Source organism: Henckelia pumila, chromosome 3, assembly GCF_033568475.1.
Source record: "Henckelia pumila isolate YLH828 chromosome 3, ASM3356847v2, whole genome shotgun sequence".
Taxonomy (NCBI): Eukaryota; Viridiplantae; Streptophyta; class Magnoliopsida; order Lamiales; family Gesneriaceae; genus Henckelia; species Henckelia pumila.
This window is the reverse complement of record NC_133122.1, coordinates 195,070,408-195,088,672: the sequence shown is the minus strand read 5'-3', so window position 1 is coordinate 195,088,672 and position 18,265 is coordinate 195,070,408. Positions and strand designations below refer to the sequence as shown.

The following is an 18,265-nucleotide window of genomic DNA, read 5'->3' as shown; positions in this document are numbered from 1 at the left end:
CCTTCTGTATTATGGTCTTACCGAACTACAACTCGATCCGGTACGGGTGAAACTCCTACGGGACTGAAGCAGTTCTCCCAGTGGAAATTGGACAAGAGAGTGCTAGGATAATGGCATACGGGGCAAACAATCAAGAACTGCGAGCAATGGATTTGGACCTACTTGAGGAGCACAGGTCCCGAGCTGCAATTAGGCTCGCAGCCTATCGCAAACGAATGACTCAGGCCTACAATAAACGAGTATATCCTAAGGTTTTCTAGGAGGGAGACCTGGTTATGCAAAAGATACAACATCCCGAGGAGAGAGGAAAGCTAGAGGCTAAGTATGAAGGCCCCTTCAAAGTAATAGGAAAAGCTGGAATAGCAGCATATTATCTGGAAGATGCTCAAGGCAAGAAGGGTAAAAGGCCATGGAATGCTCAGCACTTGAAAAAATACTATCCTTAGTAGCCCCGCTCGGGTTTCATCAGATTTTTATAGATCACTAGGCTGGTCCTTAACCAGTTGGTCTTTTGGCGTTATTTATGTTATTAAATAGTCAGTCCTGTTTTGCTTAAGTTAGGATCAGTCCTGTTTAGTGTCAATTTTGTTTTACAGCAATGTCAGAGAAAGATTCAATTCTGTTTTATAGCACTTAGTATTTCTTGGACATTCTTTATAAAAGCTCAGGCAGGTCTGGCATTCAAGGACCACATCAATGGAACTAAAATCCCAGGCAGGTCTGGCATTCAAGGACCACATCAGTGGAACTAAAAGCCCAGGCAGGTCTGGCATTCAAGGACCACATCAGTGAAACTAAAAAACCCAGGCAGGTCTGGCACTCAAGGACCACATCAATGGAACTCAAGAGCCCAGGCAGGTCTGGCATTCAAAGACCACATCAGTGGAACTAAAAGCTCAGGCAGGTCTGGCATTCAAGGACCACATCAGTAGAACTAAAAGCCCAGGCAGGTCTGGCATTCAAGGACCATTCAAGGACCACATCAGTGGAACTAAAAGCCCAGGCAGGTCTGGCATTCAAGGACCACATCAGTGGAACTAAAAGCCCAGGCAGGTCTGGCATTCAAGGACCACATCAGTGGAACTAAAAGCCCAGTCAGGTCTGGCATTCAAGGACCACATCAGTGGAACTAAAAGCCCAGGCAGGTCTGGCACTCAAGGACCACATCAGTGGAACTAAAAGCCCAGGCAAGTCTGGCACTCAAGGACCACATCAGTAGAACTAAAAGCCCAGACAGGTCTGGCATTCAAGGACCACATCAGTGGAACTAAAAGCCCAGGCAGGTCTGACATTCAAGAACCACATCAGTGGAACTAAAAGCCCAGGTAGATCTGGCATTCAAGGACCACATCAGTGGAACTAAAAGTCCAGGCAGGTCTGGCACTCAAGGACCACATCAGTGGAACTCAAAGCCCAAGCAGGTCTGGCACACAAAGTCCACCGTAGTGGCCCACATCAGTGGAACTCAAAATTTAGACAGGACTGGTGTCAAAAAATCAACCCTTGGTACTTAAAAAAAAAAAAAACCGAGTGGGGCTCTATGTCAAAGATTGGTATGGTTTAAATAAGTTTAATAACTTGGGCCTTGATTTTTATTCGGCCGGTCCGGGTATGTGGAGGTCGGGCCCATAAAAGATTTATGCTTGATAAATTTTCTAGCTTGATTTTCATTCACTACTTATAATAGCAAAATCATGTTAGAATATAAGAATCATTGGAAAAACCCGAGCTGGGCAAAAACATTCATGCACGGAAAATAGTAATAATGTATCAGCCCGACCTGGGCAACAACCAAAATCAATGACCGCGCAGGGTCTACTATGCAGATCATGTTTATATAAATAATCAAGGGGCGGGGGCGTCCTGTGACTTTGAGCTCTGGTCGGGATCTTCTGGCTTCTCTTGTTCGGCCTCCTCCGAGTCTTCATCAGGCATGTCATCAAGAGCCTTAGTACAATCTAGGAAAAGGGCGGGGTGCTCGGCCTCTGAGTACCCATTAGCCCTGAACTGGGCTAAGCACCCCTTGAAACCCTCATCAAAGAAGGTAGCCGCCTTCTCAGCTACGGCGTTAGCAAAATCGGCGGAATTCAAGAACTCCCTTTTCCCAACCTCCTTCGCAGCCTCAAGTTCCCGAGTCAGGGCCCATACTTGGTTCTCTAGCTCAATCTTATCCACTTCCAGCTCGGCAGTATTTTTATGAGCAGCCTCCAGAGCATCCCGTGTGGACTCAATCTCCACCCTCATCTCGATCTCCTTTTCCTCACGATCAGCCTTCATTTCCCGGATTTTTCGTGTGAGCTCAGAAATCCGAGCAACGAAGGCCTCCTGGTTCAGGTTGTGTTCCTCCCGGTCTTTGAAAGCTCGGCTGGTGATCTCCCCTCCCCAAGCTAGAGCTGTGAAAATACAAGGGGTAAAAACCAGCTCGGTACATGACAGCTCAATATACAAGGTAAGATCAAAAAATGCAATATACCTGCAGGGATGCCAGAGCGAAGTTCTGTTCAGCTTCCAAGGCAGGCACCCCTTGAAGGATTTTTAAATCAGAACGGGAAATCAGGTTCTACATTATGCCCAGGCAGCCTTGCGGATCAGGCTTTGAGAAAAAAGACATATCTGGGACCCCGGGCTGATCAGGCATTCCCTGAGGTTCAGTATCAAGTAGGGGTTCGAACTCCGCTATGGGTTCCTTGCCGCGAGCTCGGGATGAGGAAACAGCGGGCGGTTGCTGAACTTCGAGAAGACCAGCGCTGTGTTGGTCCTTGGCTTTGGAGTTTTTCTTTTTGGATGGCTCAGCAGGAGGGGGCTCAGGACGAGCATCGGCCTCACCTTCTTTTTTCTTCCTTTTCAGATTCTTTAGAGCAGCTCGGAAATTAGCAGGCATGGCTGCAGATCTGATCCTGTCGTCTAAACCATATAAAAAGCGATAAGTAAAATACACGGGTTTAAGTTAGTCTACATAAGGGTAGCACGGGTACAGGGGTACTACCTACATCCCCTTCGATCTCCTCTCCCTTCCCACTGAAGCCGTAATGACAGAGCAGATCATCCTTAATCAGGCTTTCAATGTTAAAGGTTTGCGCGGACATTCTAAGCCCAATTAGATCGACATTCCCAGGACTGGTTGGGTTTAACATAAAAATACCTATTTGTCCAACCCTTGTGAGAAGTAGGTTTACCCTTCAAAAAGGGGTACTCGGGTCGCATGGAAATATAAAAACGCCCTGGGGTGGTTTTCTTAATCTGTAGGAAATAGATGAAATTTCCCAAGTCTAAGGGAACTCTAAAAAAACAGAATAGGACAGCTAATGATAGGATCGAACTAAAGGAGTTCGGGGATAGCTAACTCGGACAAATGCATAAATATTGACAGAGTTGTGACACACAGCTCGGGAGTGGAAACCTCAAGCCCATTTTTACCTGATCTAAGCTAAAACTTAGAAAGTTGAGGGGAGGCTTGTGAGCTCGGTCTCTCCGACCTGGGATTAAAAGCTCATAGCCCGCAGGCATACCCGATCTCTCTCTAATGCTGGGACCCGAGTCAGGACTTAGGTGGGAGGCTAATATTTCAAACCATTGTTTACCCTTAGCAGTTAATCGAGCCTCATCCGACCTAAGTCTATGTAATCGTTTCAATTTTTCCTCTCGGGTTTCAGATAAATCCAGGTCTGAGCTTGGGTTATCAGAGTCAGAGGGATTGGGGTTGTTTTCAGGGGAACAAGGTGCTTCCATAAATTCTACTATTTCCTTAAGGGAAGTTTCATCTGGGGAAGACATTAAGCTAGCCTATGTGAAAGAGAGAAAACTTACAGGTGGAAGGGTTGCAGTGATGTAGCTCGGTACGAATGCACACAGGTCGGGAGCACGTAATTCAGGTCGGCCGAGCTCTCGATATTTTAACATCGTAACAGTACAAGAGCAAGGTAAAAAAATGAAATTTTTTACTGATCTATTTATAGAAGAGGTGAATTGATCTAGACCGTTCATTTTATTCTTGATCTGCCACTCGGGACGGGACGAGTCAGGGTTTTCTAAGCTTCGGGAGATGAAGCGTCAGAGGGCATCTCGACCGTTCATAAAAAGCACATCACGCGGATCCTGATCTGGACCGTTCAAAGAAACACATCCCTCGGACCCGTTTGACTGAAGTATGGGTGGTACGGGATCCGAACTACCTTTTTTGGTTTAAATTCATTCTTTTTTTAGACCAGTTAGGGAGGTACTATTGATACCCCGGGAAATTATTTTAACCCGAACCCGTTTATTATGGGTTGGCTCAATTATTGGATTATTATTATATATATATATAAGGTCCAGCCCAGTTTCTTACCTGTTAGGGCGTATCAAGATCTGGGCTGCTGTTAATGGGCCGACCTACCCTAGTTGGGATCTAGTAGGTTTGATATGTTTTTTAGTTCAAGTAAGACTCAAATACATTGAAGATAAGCTTAGTCATTGCACAGATATGAATGAGATAGGGATAAACTCAAGGACGGACCAATGAATGAAGAGTCCTACTTCAGGACATATTATAGTTCGACTAGGTCACTTACTCTATTTTTCCCTATAAATACAAGTACTGTTATGATTATTCATTACTCACTATTCATTATTCATCATGCATTCACTCTCACTCTTATATTCACGCACCCATATCTCTCAATTTTCGCATTAATCATACCCTCTGTCTTCAAGACACTGACTTAGGCATCGGAGGGATCACGTCGAAAACACTTTCGGCGCCTCCCTGACCTAGTTGTTGCTCGTGCAGATATTATTGATACCCGACCCGACCTGCTTCATAAAGGAGTTGGAGGATCCATTCTACCAGACCGAACCCGAGGTAAAAAATTGACATCATCAGGTGTCTTGGTCTGTTTTTTTTAAATATCTAAACTCTCATCACCTCACTTCTCATCACCCGACTTCTCCATATTTTCACGTTCTTTGTTTCTCACCTAAATTTGTGTGCTTATTTGTCGGTTATTATAATATCGTTGTATCAATTAGATAACGTTTTGATAGATAAGATTAGCTCTTGATAGGATTATAAACATCTATTTGTCTCGTTTTTTACGCAACTTACCATCTTGAAAATGAAGTACTACAGTCCACTCTTCGGACGTAGTAGTAGAACCCGAATGTCTACGTTTGCACGGATTACTCAAATATTTGACATTTCTAGACTCCATCTCTGCCGCTTGCAAAGGTAAGCAAACTTTTTGTCTACAATTTTGCCTTCTTCGATTTATGATGGTCTACTCTCGTTCCATTAAATACAAAATTTGTATGTTCGTAGTTCTTTATTTGTGAGTACGAACCTCTCCCATATTTTGCCTACAATTTTGTCTTATTCAATTACTCAAAGATGAGGAAATATTTATCAAAAGTTTTCTTAAACACGGCCTTAACCATCTCTTTTACGAAACAAATCATGTAAATAAAAAATAATAATATATCTATATACGTAAATACATAATATTCATGTATTGCATACATGTATATATCTATAACAGAACAAATCGTTGCATGGATTTTTTGTTAATTGAAATCTAGTATATGCTAAAAATAGCAAGTTGTGCAATTATCTTCTGGATGTGTGTCCAAAATATCAATGAAACCGAAGGTTAAAATAGTTATAACAAATTTGTGAAAATGATAGAAAAATAAATGATTTTTTCAGACGATCAATTTACTATTATTATTTGGACGTGTGCGCAAAATACGAATGAAATTGAAAGATATTGGAACTAGTGTTTGGTTTTATTTAATATTTCCAGAGTTTGTGACCTTTTTCCTTTTGATAATTGATAATTGAAAATATTATTTTGAAAATCATCGTATAATTAAGAAAAATAGCATTATTAATTAAACATTTTTCAATATTTGATATGATATTTAAAATTTTGGTAAAATGTCATTTATTTATTTTTATATAGACACAAACTATTGGGAGACTGTTTCGCATGTCAATTTTGTAAGACGAGTTTTTTATTTGAGTTACTCATGTAAAAATATTATTTTTTATGTCAAAAATATTATTTCTTATTGTAAATATGATAGGGTTGACCAATCTCACATAAAAATATTTGTGAGACCGTCTCGCAATAAACTTACTTTTTTAAATAACATTTCATTAATATCAATCAACCGTAAAAAACAAATCAAGGACAACATTGCTTGAATATTAACATATATATTTCCAATAAAACCAAAAGAAGCAAGCTATAAGTCACTTAGTTAGCCGTGCGTATACAATATTAGACTAGCCGATGTCACGATCGACGAATGGAATCTGCGACGGGTGTTGTATCTATGGGTGGTAACTGGTATATCATGAAGAAAATTGTATATCATATTGAAAATTCAATATATGATATAAGAAAATTTTATATCGTTATCGTATCGAAAATTTCGTAATATCGCAATCAATATGCCGGTAGATATAACTAGCGTACTGCCAAAATTTTATGATATATCGAGATTTCGGTACGGTATCTGTTACCCCGAGAAAATATTTCAACCCGAGCCCGTTTATAATTGGTCTACCCGATATGACCCAACATGTCAAGGTCCAACCTAGTTTGAACTATGTTGGACTTTGACCAGGGCTGGTCATTATGGGCCAATCTAGGCTGTTTCTAATGGGCCGCAAGTATTCTTTTCGAGTTCAAGTATGACTCTGATATATATGAGATAAGCCTGGATCTTTTCAAATATTCACGAGATAGAGATAAGCTTACAAAGGGACCAATGGATGAAGAGTCCTAGTCCAGGACATGTTATAATTCGACTAGGTAACTTACTATTTTTTTCCTATAAATATAGGTATTGTTATGGTTGTGATTATTCATTATTCACTACTCATTATTCATCACACGTTCACTCTCACTTTTATATTCACGCACTCATATCTCTCAGTTTTCGCATTAATCATACCCTCTGTCTTCAAGACACTGACTTAGGCATCGGAGGAGTCACGCCGAAAATACCTTCGGCGCCCCTTGACCTAGCTGTTGCTTGCGCAGATTTCATTGATACCCGACCCGACCTGTTTCATAAAAGATTTGGAGGATCCATTCTACCAGATCGAACCCGAGGTAAAATTTCGACATCATCAATTGGCGCCGTCTGTGGGAACGAAATATAATCCCATGGATCTACCTGGTTGAGGAAAAGAAAAAAAAAATCACGATCTTAGGGTAATGTGATTTCACGTCGCTATGGGTCTTACTCGATTTTCTGAGGGAGTATCTTATTTTATCACCAATTAACATGGATTATCAACGCTCAATCTCAAAGCTCATGTGATTCGATATTTCCACGTCTATTTCTCTCAAGTTTGGCTAGAACCATGTTTTGTATCGGAATCTCCGATACTTCTCCTAAGTTGTACGCTTCTCTCTGTTTGGATTGCTCGAGTCTCTTCAGCTGTTCAAATTTTGTTTCAACCTTTCGGTCAAGGCAGTTTCATACAATTGTTCTTTGGTTAAGGGCTGACTTTCTCTTGATATCAAAGGTTAAGACAACACCTTGGGGTTTGACATAGCTAGCTCTCTGATTCATGTTGTTGGTACGGCAGTTCGCATTGGCAGCACCAGATGTGAATCCCTTTGCATGTGAACTCGCCTCCACAAGTTTACTAACCTGCAGCTCTGGTTCCTTCTTCGAATCGGCTAGTAGGGTTATATTTGATGAAGTCCAGAGAATATTTCATATGCACACCACATGTTTGGTTATTTCCTGAGCAGGGAGCCGACTTATCCGATGGGATCAAACCAAGTGATCAAAGTGGCATACTAGTTGACATCTCGATAGCTGAAGAGTCATGATAAAAAAAAAATTAAAACATGGAATTTGTGGCTCATTTTCTGTCTAAAAGTTTTTTTCCCTTATTCCTTTCTTTCTAAGGACATGGAAGAACAGGATAGATTATCATATTTTATTTCATAAACCAATGATATATTAGTGAATACAAAGTGCATGAGTGCAAGGAAGAACAAGAAAATAATATTTCTCATATTAAATAAGCTTCATGGTGACATTTGAATTACATGGGTTCGTACATGTTGAAAATAGGTCTTGCTTGTATGGTACATCATGGTTAATCATTAGTAATTTTCTAGAAATTACCTTGATTATACAATCGACTATCTTGGATTATTTACTCTCGGGTTTCTTTGACCTATGTGTTGCATACATGACTTGCTCAATTTGTCTCATCTTCGGTATTGGATATAGCAGTTTCTTTGGGTTTTAAGGTTAATTTAAATTACAAAATATTATCTTAAATGGTCAAAGATTATCAAAGGCTACTTTATTGGAGTTCTGTCATTCTACGTGTTAACCAAACATATTTATTGGCATTATTGCTCATAGTTCAGATATGCTCTAACATCTTCAATGTGTGCAACCATATTTTTATTGAGTTGTGTGCTCAGATTGAACAAGCCATGGTTGAAGCATTGAGGCGGTGATGAGGTTCACAAGCTTTGTATATTTTACTTTTTTATATTTCGCATTCATAACCCGAAATCCATAGTTCGGGATTATTTTTAGGATTTGGCATCTTACATAATGCATTCAAGTTAAGAGATGATATTATCTTGGATTTTTTATTCTTTGGTCTCACGTTTTCTTGCAGTGTCCTAACACGGATATCGGGCATGCCATCTCGCTATAAGGCCCAATTATATAACATCGGGCATGCTGTAACACCCGGTATTTTTAATTACATAAATCCGCCTGCATAATTAGGATATTTAATTATTTAAATTTATGATTTATGGGTTAAATAATTATGTGAATTATTTATGCATGATTTAATTTATTTTTAAGCATTTAACCCATAATTAGTGATTTTTTTATGATTTTTAGTATTTTTATTATTTAATCGCGTAGACGGGACCGTGGACGGACGAGATGACAACTTTCCACCCAAATTATTTTATGAGCCTTTTTGGAGCCTTAAAATATTATTTTGAGTTTTATTATCTCAAAATTTTAAGTATTTAATTTTATTTAATTTTAGGGGTCATTTTTATCCAAAATTAGTCAAAATATTGACTTTTTAGTATTTTTAAAATTCCCCTAAATTAATAATTCGAGATTTTTATTTTTGTTATCAGATTTCTAAAGTTTAATAAAGAATTTAAGTTGTGTATTTAATATTTAAAACCTTTTATATTTAATTACTTAACCTATATTCTATTTAACACTAAAAATTAAACCTAATCTACCCAACCCTATTTTAGCCGATCCTTTCCTCCCCCATCAGCCGACACCCACCTCCATCTTCTTCTTCTCCATCGAGCCGTCACCAAAGAAGACCCCATAGCCAAGGATCTTGAAGCTCCAAAAGCCGTATTTTCGTCCCGTCGTCTCGGAACCGTCCCACGCTCGTATTTTTCTCGTCGTCTACGGTGAAAGGCATGATTTTCTTCTCATTTTTAACATTATATCAGTGTATAATATGTAGGCTATGGTAGGCATCGAAATTTTTAATTATTTTTCAGAAAACTTGTTGAAAGATTGTTGTTTGCACGCATGATTCATGATTCACGAAGATTTTGTTGGCATGGCTTGGTTCGGGGCTGAGGGTTCGGTCAGGTAAGGTCCTAGGGTGCCTAAGGATCGAGCCATGGCAGGGTTTGGGGCTGAGAAGGGCTCGGCCGAATGGATTTAAGCTAGAAAGGTGCAGACGGCGCAGACTAGGGTTCGGGAGAAGAGGGCTTCTGAGTCACCATGCTTGAGTCTTATGATACATTTTATTATTTTTTAGGGTTGAGGTGTTTGGAATATTTTATTAAATATTTTAGTGCATGCACACTTTTTATTTATTTTATTTATGCAGTATATTTTGAATTATAGGGGTTGACTCAGATATTTATTTATTTCAAAGATGCATTTTATTTAAGTATTTAAATTGTTTATTTATTTAGTCATGAATTTATTTTAAGTATTTTATTCAGTGCATATATGTATGGGCATATATGTACATATTTTATTTAGTAGAAAAAAAAAAAAAATTTCCGCATATTTATTTATTATAGAGTTAGGGTCGTTTCACATGCCATCTCGCTATAAGGCCCAATTATATCACATCGGGCATGCCATCTCATTATAAGGCCCAATTATATCACATCGGGCGTGCCATCTCGCTATAAGGCCCAATTATATAACATCGGACATGCCATCTTGCTATAAGGCCCAATTATATAACATCGGGCATGCCATCTCGCTATAAGGCCCAATTATATAACATCGGGCATGCCATCTCGCTATAAGGTCCAATTATATAACATCGGGCATGCCATCTCGCTATAAGGCCCAATTATATCATATCGGGCATGCCATCTCGCTATAAAGACCAATTATATAACATCGGGCATGCCATCTCGCTATAAGGCCCAATTATATCACATTGGGCATGCAATCTCGTTGTAAGGCCCAATCTATGGTTCAAAGTTTTAAAAAGCCCAGGCCGGTCTGGCATTCAAGGACCACATCAGTGGAACTAAAAGCCCAGGCAGGTATGGCACTCAAAGACCACATCAATGGAACTAAAAGCCCAGGCAGGTCTAGCATTCAAGGACCACATCAGTGGAACTAAAAGCCCAGGCAGGTCTGGCATTCAAGGACCACATCAGTGGAACTAAAAGCCCAGGCAGGTCTGGCACTCAAGGACCACATCAGTGGAACTCAAAAGCTCAGGCAGGTCTGGCAGACAAGGACCACATAAGTGGAACTCAAAAGCCCAGGCAGGTCTGACACTTAAAGTCCATCTCAGTGGCCCACGTCAGTGGTATTCAAAGCCCAAGCAGGTCTGACACTCAGTTTCATCAGATTGTCGTCTATTGCTCTTTGTTCGAGCTCAGTTCTAATCAGACCTTCATCTAGACCATTCGTCCAAAGGAAGCACGTGTAGTTCGGGGTCAGTTCTACATTATTGGTCTAAATTCATTCTTATTTTAGACCAGTTAGGGAGGTACTATTGTTATCCCGAGAAAATATTTCAACCCGAGCCCGTTTATAATTGGTCTACCCGATATGACCCAACATGTCTAGTTTGGAGTATGTTGGACTTTGACCAAGGCTGGTCATTATGGGCCGATCTAGGCTATTTCTAATGGGCCGCAAGTATTCTTTTCGAGTTCAAGTATGACTCTGATATATATGAGATAAGCCTGAATCTTTTCAAATATTCACGAGATAGAGATAAGCTTACAAAGGGACCAATGGATGAAGAGTCCTAGCCCAGGACATGTTATAATTCGACTAGGTAACTTACTATTTTTTCTCTATAAATATAGGTATTGTTATGGTTGTGATTATTCATTATTCACTACTCATTATTCATCACACATTCACTCTCACTTTTACATTCACGCACTCATATCTCTCAGTTTTCGCATTAATCATACCCTCTGCCTTCAAGACACTGACTTAGGCATCGGAGAGGTCACGCCGAAAACACCTTCGGCGCCCCTTGACCTAGCTGTTGCTTGCACAGATTTCATTGATACCCGACCGACCTGTTTCATAGAAGATTTGAAAGATCCATTCTACCAGACCGAACCCGAGGTAAAATTTCGACATCATCAGTATCATATACGGTATACCGTTTTATATAGAAAAACCTTATATATATATATATTTTAAATTAAAAATTTATTATTTTAAAATATTATATATTTTAAAATTTTATATATTATTTCGGTATTCCTACACCGAAATTTTCAAATTTCATATCGTCACCATACACCGAAAAATTCAATATCGTTATCGCAGCGTACGTAAATTTTTGATATATCGAAAACTCGATAAATTCGATATTTTTTCGATATGACCACCTCGGTATATCGAGAATTCAGTATTTTTTCGTATATCTATTTGTATCGGTGAAAAGCGACGAATCATAGATATATTTCATCACATTTAAAGCATCTGTTTCCATATAGTAGATTGCTATTATTATAATACAGTATTAGTTATGTGGGATTAATTTGATTGCAAAATTCAAATCAGAACTGGTGATCGTTATTAACAAAAAAAATAAAAGAATCTTGGTGAAAAAAAAAGAAAAAAGAAATCATATACCTTTTAATTTATATTTTGTAAAAACCATATGCTACGTACATATATGTTATCCAAAAAGTAACGAAGCTTCACGGATATTACTTGACACGCAAAGGCAAGAATCACATTCCCTCGTGAGTGGTGTCATTTGCACAAAAGAAACAAAACATGCACCTTCCTCGTTCTTCAACTTCCATTGCTAGCTTTTGCTTTAGAAGTGCTAATTAAAGAGCCAAGCACTACTGATTAGATTAGATTAGATTTCACGTAAAAGTGAAACTTCCCCGTTGTTTCAGTTTGCTCAAGGTTGTCGTTTCTTCCGCTGGTAATTGATCTTCTACTCTCTCGGCTTCTATATATATATATAAACGATCGACTCAGGTTCCGCAGAAGGATCGGAGTGATGATATGGGTAATCTGCTGTCTGCGTTTCGCAAGCATCGGAAGAGTACTACTGGCGATAGGGGAGCAAGAAGAGGTGGATTGCATGGGGGACAATTAAGCTATAAATTTATTCCTGATTACTACAAAACCCTTGATGAGGTTTTGATCACAATTCTCCCTTCGTTTGTTTTGTCATTTGTTGGGGAAAGTCATATATATATATAGGATCAGCACTGGTATCATTCATTAATCTTTTATTAGAACTTGGAAATGTACGTGATAAATTGCATTCATGTTTTAGTAGCTAGCTAGTATCGATAATCCATCAACTTGTCCAATTTTTTTTGGCTTTGTCTGAATTTTCGACTATTTTGGTCCGTACAACCATGCATCAAAGTCATATATAGGATCAGCACTGTTATCATTAATTAGTCTTTTATCAATTTTCGCTACATATAGTTTGAGTGCATGGCCTTGGATTCATGCTTGCACCACACAAGAAATTGTTGAGCTCTTTATGGTATATCATGCATGATGCAAGGCTAGTTCGAGTCAACCAGACTCCCATGACATGGAGGGGAAATAAAGAGATCAGAATTTGGGGTTTAAGGAGAGAAGAATGTATTTTGTACAAACTTCAATTATATATAATTATCATGCGGTACTGTTATAGTATTTCCATCCTTTTTATACTTTCTATCATACGCCAGTAATGGCTAGCCACTAATGTGTTAACCAACTAATGTGCATTTGTATGATCTAGTCCTCTGTCGATAGCCTGGCACGGGTTTAATTTCTTAATATAATTCTGTGGTTGGCTTTGCAGGTTACTAATGCCTTGAGAGAAGCGGGTCTCGAATCATCAAATTTGATTCTTGGAATCGATTTTACAAAGAGTAATGAATGGACAGGTGAGTGATGATCAATACAAGACTAAGTTGGATTTTCACACATTGTAAGCTAACATATCAATCTTCTCATTGAAGGGAAGAAATCATTCAACAGCCGTAGCCTGCATGCGATCAGCGATATTCCTAATCCATATGAAAAAGCCATATCCATCATCGGCAAGACTTTAGCTCCATTCGATGAAGACAATTTGATTCCTTGTTTTGGCTTTGGGGATGGTCAGTGAGTTTGAATTAGATCATCATCATGTTTGGCTTCTTTTGTCACCCCTGTATATAGACCGATGATCGAACCCCCTTTTTTCTCCCTCATTTATCTGTAGTAACTACGTATGATCGTGATGTGTTTAGCTTCCACAGCGATAACTCTCCTTGCCATGGCTTTGAAGAAGTTTTGGCATGCTATAGAAGAATAGTTCCACACCTGCTGTTATCAGGTTAGCTACTTTGTATTGTCTAATAATTCGATTTTACCGCGAGTCTTTATCTTTGATGATATGTGCTGAAATTTTCTTTGACTTGAAAGTTGAAACCTTCATTAACAAGTTCTTGCTATTTTTGTTTGTGTTTGTGGTACTTATTTGGGTTGAAGGGCCGACATCTTATGGACCAGTAGTAGATGCTGCGGTAGACATAGTGGAGAAACGTGGGGGACTATACCATGTTTTAGTTATCATAGCAGATGGCCAGGTACTTTTTGACCTTCCTCTCTTCTTCAATATGATGCCAAGAATATAGTTGGTTTCATGTTGAGAATATAGTTGACAGAACATATTGATGCCCAAAACTTGTGGTTGGGAAGGTAAAACATGATATTCTGTGCGCCATTCGAATGGATCTGTGGGTACAAATGAAACAAATCAAAACGAATATCTTTAATTAGTCGGCTCAAAGCTTGAAAACTGGATTATTTAGGGCCACTGCTTGGCTCTTATCAAAGTTAGAGGGCAAGCTATATTCAGGACCTAATTGTGTCAACTCTTGTGAAAAGTCTAGAAGGAATAAAACACGATACTTAATTCTCGTTGAGATCGATAATGAATTTGAATGTGTTTTACCTAAGTGTGATGACTCAATTTCAATAATGTCATATACAAATTGAGTAATATGCATATCCTCCTAAAAAGCTAGTAGGCTAACCTGAATCATCTATGGCATTAGTCTCTTTTCCCCCATCTCCCATCTTCTATTTTTTTGCATACTTATTTAGGAACACATGTTCAAATTTGAAATCATTCTTTGATGAACTCACTCACTCAAATCAAACGAAATTGTTTTGTCTCATCAAGGTCACAAGAAATGTAGATACAGGTGATGAAAAACCCAGCCCTCAAGAATATAAAACCATAAAATCTATAACCGATGCAAGGTACAAAAACAATCTCACTTCTCTCATTCCCCATATTTTATCTCATTCATTTGGAATGTCTTCGATGCAAGTTTCATGTCACAGGAATTAAAAGAGTACTGCCAACTTCTTACATTTTTTAGACAAAAATAAATGGCTCTGAGCAAGGAACTGACTCTGTTTGCATGTTGACTCAATTGAAATCTGGTGTCTATAATTTTCAACGCCTGCTAGATTTAAAACTATCAAGAACATTTGTTTGTTTTTCATTTTTTATATCAGTAAGCACCCTCTCTCCATTGTTCTTGTTGGCGTTGGCGACGGACCCTGGGAGACATGAAAAAATTTGATGATAAGCTCCGTGATCGTCAATTCGACAATTTTCAGGTAAGCTATTAGTTGTAAGTTCCACATTGAGCTCTCATTGTTAGGTATGCATAGGATCTGAAACGTTTCTAATGTTGCTAGACTTATGTTTACACCGATCCTTCAAGAAGTAATATTCACTTGTCTGCCATGAACTTTTTGCAGTTTGTTAATTTTACTGATATTATGGGCAAGAATACATCCTCCACTGAAAAAGAGGCTGCATTTGCTCTTGCTGCACTTATGGAGATACCAATCCAATATAAAGCAGCTCAGGAACTGCGTTTACTAGGGTATAGTGCATTCGAAATTAAGGATGAAAGCTAGTTCACAACGGCACACATGAAGAGGGGAGCATAAATCGCATCCCCTCGAATAAAACAAAATCCTGTTTCTAAGTACTTTTTGCCACTTAAAAAGAAAAATTAGATCTCATATATATCGATGAACAATGCTCGATCAAGTTCAAGTGGTGCAAACAATAAAAACATGACTAAGCTTGTACAATATTATATACAAGTGTTACCTTATGTACTAACATGTTTATCTTTACTATCTTCTCCTTACATGGTTTACCACTGCAGCCACATAACTGGTGAATCAAAGAAAATAAATCCTAAGCCACCACCGGTGAAAAATACTGGCCAGGCTATGCTTCCGGCTCGACAACCAAGCCACGTTTCAGCGGCCGCCCAAAACGATCAAAATCAAGTATGTCATCATTTTACTTAATTAACCCCCCTCTTGATGTTGGGAAAGTGGTATTTCTTGATTTAAAGCTTTACTAACAGATACTTTTAATAGTTACACAAGTTTTTATTTGATTTTGAAGGCCTGTCCAATTTGCTTAACAAATAAGAAAGACTTGGCCTTTGGTTGCGGACACATGGTGAGATTCAAAAAGGACAAATGTTTCATATTTGCAAATTTAGACTAGATTCAAGATTTCTATTAATGAAAGTTTTTGATTACAGACCTGCAGAGAATGTAGCACAAGAGTATCAAATTGTCCCATTTGTCGTCAACGTATCACAAGTCGGATCAGGGTATATACTTGACCATCACCCCTTGATCAGGAAGAGGGTCCTAGTGCCTTTGCAAAAGATTTGGTTGCCACCTTTTCATAGTTGGTTTTTTAAATTATGTAAATAGTAATGCTTTGATATATGCTTGTTGAATGTATTATGCAAAGGTATTAGGGCGTTTGCCTGAGTAATCTTGGGAGATATGGTTGGGTTGAATGTTTTAGTTGTAGACTTGTAGGCTTAGATGGCTGAAGCCTGAATGTACGTAAAAAATTACTTACTCTGTACACATACACATATGATATGCTTGCTTTCGACCTAGTTGTATCACACTGTATTATTTTACGTAGAAAAGTTCATGCAAATAATTTCGATTTACAATATTCCTTTTTTTGGTTAAACTCCAGCTGTTACAATATTGCTTTCGATTTTACCCGTCGGGTTGGTCCGCCCCGTCATACAAAAAAGGTAGGTTGGGTTGGCAATTTTCCAACCCGCCTAAAAATTAGGTCGGCCCGCCCCGCCTAATGGTGGGTTGTGGTGGGTTGCGGGTTGGCCCGTTAAAACCCACCAATTTACACTTAAGCCCGCCGGATTTGCCCGTCCCGCCACTTAAAATATATGGGTTGGGTTGGGTTGGGTTGGGTTGGAGTTTTTTCAACCCACCTTAAAGGTGGGCCAGCCTGCCCTGCCCCGCCTAATGGTGGGTTGCGACGGTTGTGGGCTGACCCGTCCCGCCAGCCCATTTTGACATCTTTACATTAATGCATGTCTTCTGCCAAAACGAAGAGGCTAGTTCAAGAAAGCATTGACATGAAACCCTTGATCTCTCTGGTCAAAACCTCTGCTATTCCACCAACTTGGACACGTCTTTAGGGGCTCGATTTACAATATTCTTGTCATATGCCATTGTGGAATGATCACTAGAACTGAAAAATGCAAAGAACATCAGTAGAACTGTAGAAGCACCAAACTGATGCATTGAAACATGACAATTGAATTTAGAGTGCACAACCAAAATAGGTCGAAGCTTGGCTTCGGGTTCCGGGTTGCTCGAATTGGTGAACCGCATGACGCAATAGCGAAGCACTCCCGGAACGCCGCCGCATACGATGGCGAATATGGGAAGAAGAAGTGCGCCGTGGAATCTCTCATCTCTGTCACTGGCCATCTCCATTGGGCTGGGCCAATCGTTGACTCAGAGACTCTCAAACCAAGCCCAACAAGCAATGCTCCAAAGTGTGTGAATTTCTATTTTAATTATGTGTTGCATGAATTGTATTTTTTTTTTAAAAATTTTATGACGTATTTAAATATGTGAAAATATATATTTACCATCCTGAATAATAGAAATAAAAAAAAGTAATTGAATTTAAATGCGAGTAATGGAATCCAATCGGCCGCCCAATCAGATGAAGAAAAAAAATTGTGCGTAGATTGGAAAAGGGCTAGATATTTTACGATTTATATTATATTGAAATTTAATTTATATATATATATATATATAGATATTAATATATATTAACCACAATTAGAGCATATGTCTCCACTATCCATTTTGTCCAACCTAGACTTGTGTGCTCAAAATCCATCAGTAAACATCCAACATTGCACGAGTAAATGCAAGTCAAGTGGCTGATCATGAACTAATTCGTCGTAGTTTATATCAAAATTGCAACTTTAATTTGGTTTTTTTGGATGCGATTCCAAAAATAATGTATATATAGTTTTATTCCTATAAATGATAAATATTGTTGAATTAATCATAAATAATTATTGACTCTGCAAAACCCTCTTTGTAGAATCGAACGCACGTTGTTTTACCAAAAACTACGTTAATGGATAATTAACATCGCACTTTCAAATCAACTTTAAATCATACATCAACAGATCAAATATCACGTTGTAGCATACAAGGGCGGAGCTACACTATGAGTCACCTCGACTGTTTTTTTTTTTTTAAAAAAATTATATATATTATTGGGCCTTTTTTGGGCCACTTTGGGATTAGCCCGGGTAGCCCAAAACTAATATATAAAAAGATTCCAAATAAAATGATGCATTAACCCACTAATATACCCACTCATAGATTGATAATAAAAGCCCAAAAAATTTATGATGTAAGGTGTTAGAAATTTTTTTTTCCCTAAGAGTGATTA

The 18,265-nt window shown here is 38.6% G+C and overlaps 1 pseudogene; it reads left to right on the top strand.

Annotated features, from left to right (window-relative positions):
• The first annotated feature begins 12,311 nt into the window (after positions 1-12,311).
• On the top strand, positions 12,312-16,428 carry LOC140886081 (E3 ubiquitin-protein ligase RGLG4-like; annotated as a pseudogene).
• Positions 16,429-18,265: the final 1,837 nt, after the last annotated feature.